Source organism: Otolemur garnettii, unplaced genomic scaffold, assembly GCF_000181295.1.
Source record: "Otolemur garnettii isolate 467f Iridium unplaced genomic scaffold, OtoGar3 scaffold00032, whole genome shotgun sequence".
Taxonomy (NCBI): Eukaryota; Metazoa; Chordata; class Mammalia; order Primates; family Galagidae; genus Otolemur; species Otolemur garnettii.
In genome coordinates this window covers 11,250,531-11,253,755 of record NW_003852427.1, presented here as the reverse complement: position 1 = coordinate 11,253,755, position 3,225 = coordinate 11,250,531, and the positions used below count along the sequence as shown (strand labels likewise).

Genomic DNA, 3,225 nt, shown 5'->3' with positions numbered 1-3,225 from the left:
TCCAACTCCTGGGCTCAAGTGAGTCTCCTGCCTCTGCCTCCCAAGTAGCTGGGACTACAGGTGCCTTTTTTTTGGTTGCAACCATCATTATTGTTTGGCGGGCCCGGGCTGGATTCGAACCCGCCACCTTAGGTGTATGTGGCTGGCGCCTTAGCCACTTGAGCCACAGGCGCCGAGCCATGAATAAGATCTTTATGGTGACATACTATATCTTGATTGTGGTGGTACTTACACAAATCTGCACAAGATAAAATGATATATGAAGCCTGACAACTAAGTTCATGAACTCATCCTAGAAAAAGTGCTACATACCTCATTGCTGAATATCACTATGGTCACCTTCAAAGTATTCTTTTTGGGAAGCTATGCACAGGTGCCAGCACCTAGTCTACCTTTCAAAGCAATTTTGGCTTTTATGTCATCAAAATGTTTTCTTTTCAATATTTCCTTTACCTTTGAATAAAGGAAAAAGTCATTTCTCTGGGTAAAGAAAAAAGTCATTGGCGGCCAGATCAGGTGAGTAGGGAGGGCGTTTTAATTTGGTTATTCATTGACTGGCTAAAAACTCCCTCACAGGCAGTGCTGTGTGAGTTGGTGCATTGTCATGTTGCAAAAGCCACACCTTTCTCATGCCAAGATTTTCCTGTTTTTCTATTGATGTTTACTTGGACTGCTATGCTTCTCACAGTCAGCTGATGATTATGATGCACAATTCAATAAATTTTTGCAATGTTTGGTCTGTTCTGCTCATTACAGGTTGCTTTGACCTCTCTTCCTCAGTGACACTTTCTCTTCCGTCAGAAAAACATTTAATCCATTTGTACATAACCATTTTCTTCTTTCTTTCTTTTTTTTTTTTTGAGACAGAGTCTTACTATGTCACCCTCGGTAGAATGCTGTGGCATCACAGCTCACAGCAACCTCCAACTCTTCGGTTTAAGTGATTCTCTTGCCTCAGCCTCCCAAGTAGCTTGAACTAAGGCGCCCACCTCAAAATGCCCAGCTATTTTTGGTTGTAATTATTATTGTTGTTTGGCAGGCCCAGGCTGGGTTCAAACCTGCCAGCTCTGATGTATGTGGCTAGTGCCCTAGCTGCTGAGCTACAGGCACTAAGCCATACATTACCATTTTCTTCATGACATTATAACCATAAACTTGGACTAATATATCCCTGATTGCACTTCCACTTTTGCCAAGTTCAATAAGAAATTTAATGTTTGTTCATTGCTCTAATTCAAGCTCTAGCACTCTTGCAATAGCACACAAACACACAACAACAATAACGAACACCACTCAGCAAGACACCACCACAGCTGTGAGACACTTCTATACCCAAATATATCAAGGTTATGGAACTTTACCAAGTTGTTTGTATAGTGCTGCCAACATAAGTGCATGAACTTAATTGTCAGACCTCATACAACTGTATTAATACATCGTACTAATATAAATTTCTTGGTTCTGTATCATGCTATGGTTAAGATTAACCCGTGAGAGAAACAGGGTGAAGGATACACAGTATCTATCTGTATACTGGCCTTACAACTTCTATAAACCTATTCATTACCTCCAAATAAAAAGTTTTTTTAAAGAAAACAAACTGCCTGCTATGGTTTGCATCTCATGTTGAATTCTGATCCCCATTGGTTGTCACACTTGCAGAAAGAAAAAAATAAAAATAAAAAATCTGATCCCCAATGCTGAAGCGGGGGGGGCCTGTTCAGAGGCACTTTTCTTGTGGGGGAAGATCCCTCATGAATGGTTTGGTGTCACTCTCTTGAGAGTGAGACCGTCTCAAGAGAGCTGATTGTCAGAAAAAGTTATTTCTCCCCTTTCTCTTGCCATGAGACATGCTGGTTCCCTTTGCCTTCTGCCATGAGTGAAAGGTTTCTGAGGTCCTCACCAGAAGCAAATGCTGGTGCCATGCTTCTTGTACCACCTTTAGGACTGTGAGCCAAAAAAAACCCCTTTTCTTTATAAATTATCCAGCTTCAGGTATTCCTTTACAGTAATATACAAACAGACTAAGACACTGTTCAAGTTTAAATCCAGGCCCCACCATGTCCTGTGTGACCTTGGGTTTATTTCATCAATCTGTACATTAGTTTTGTCCACTACAAAATGAAGATAATATCTACCAACTTATGATTAAAAACAAATAATACATAAAAAAGGGAATGACATATATGCAACAATATAGATAAATCTCAAAAGCATTATGCTAAGTAAAAGATTCCTGACACAAAAGACTGTAATTCAAATGACATTTCAGAGAAGGCAAAAATTTTACAGATAGAAATCAGATCTTGGTTGCATGGAAAGGTATGGGCAGAGAAAAACTTTTGTTAGTTCTGACTTTTGGAACATGTTAAATATTAAAAAATAAAACTAAACCAAGAAGGATGGGGAGAAAAAGAATCTTAAATTGAACACAAACAAAAGTAACTCAACTGTGTCTCAAATGATCATCATAATTAAACTAAAATGGGAGGGGGGGCAAGCAGAAGCAGGTCTAATCCAAGTACTTTCACTGTATGCTTTCAGTCCGTGGCAAGGGGGAGTGACAAATCTTGAACTGTTGATAAAAGTGGAATATGATAATTACAAATTAAAGTACTGGAATATAACTACAGATTAGAAAAATGTATGGTAAACGATGTTAGATTTCTTGAATTTAATAAATATACTTGAGTTATTTAACCTTATTCTTAGCAAACACACACAGCTATATTAAGAGATAAATGGACATAACTTGTCTCAAAGAGTTCACAAAAAATTAACTTGCTGGGCACAGTGGTTCATGCCTGTTGTCCCAACACTTTGGGAAGCCAAGGTGGGAAGAATGGCCTAGAAGTTTGAGACAAGCCTGGGAAATATAGCAAGACCCTGCATCTCTACAAAAAAGAATTTTTAAAAAACCAGCCAGATAGGCTGGCATGCATCTGCAGTTGCAGCTACTTAAGAGGCTGAGTGTCTGGGCACAGGAGTTTTAGGCTGCTGTGCAGTAAGCTATGCTTGCACCGCTGCACTCCAGCCCGGGGACAGAGATCCTGTTTATTAAAAAAAAAAAAGAGAGAGAGGGCGGCGCCTGTGGCTCAGTGAGTAAGGGACCGGCACTGAGCGTGGCAGATTCAAACCCAGCCCCAGCCAAACTGCAACCAGGCTACTATAGTCCCAGCTACTTGGGAGGCTGAGGCAAGAGAATTGCTTAAGCCCAGGAGTTGG

The 3,225-nt window shown here is 40.3% G+C and overlaps 1 protein-coding gene across 2 annotated transcripts in view; it reads right to left on the bottom strand.

Moving 5' to 3' along the window:
* Window positions 1–3,225, bottom strand: part of RASA2 (RAS p21 protein activator 2) — a 120,504-nt gene that overhangs the window by 69,247 nt on the left and 48,032 nt on the right. The gene's annotated exons all lie outside the window — the stretch shown is intronic.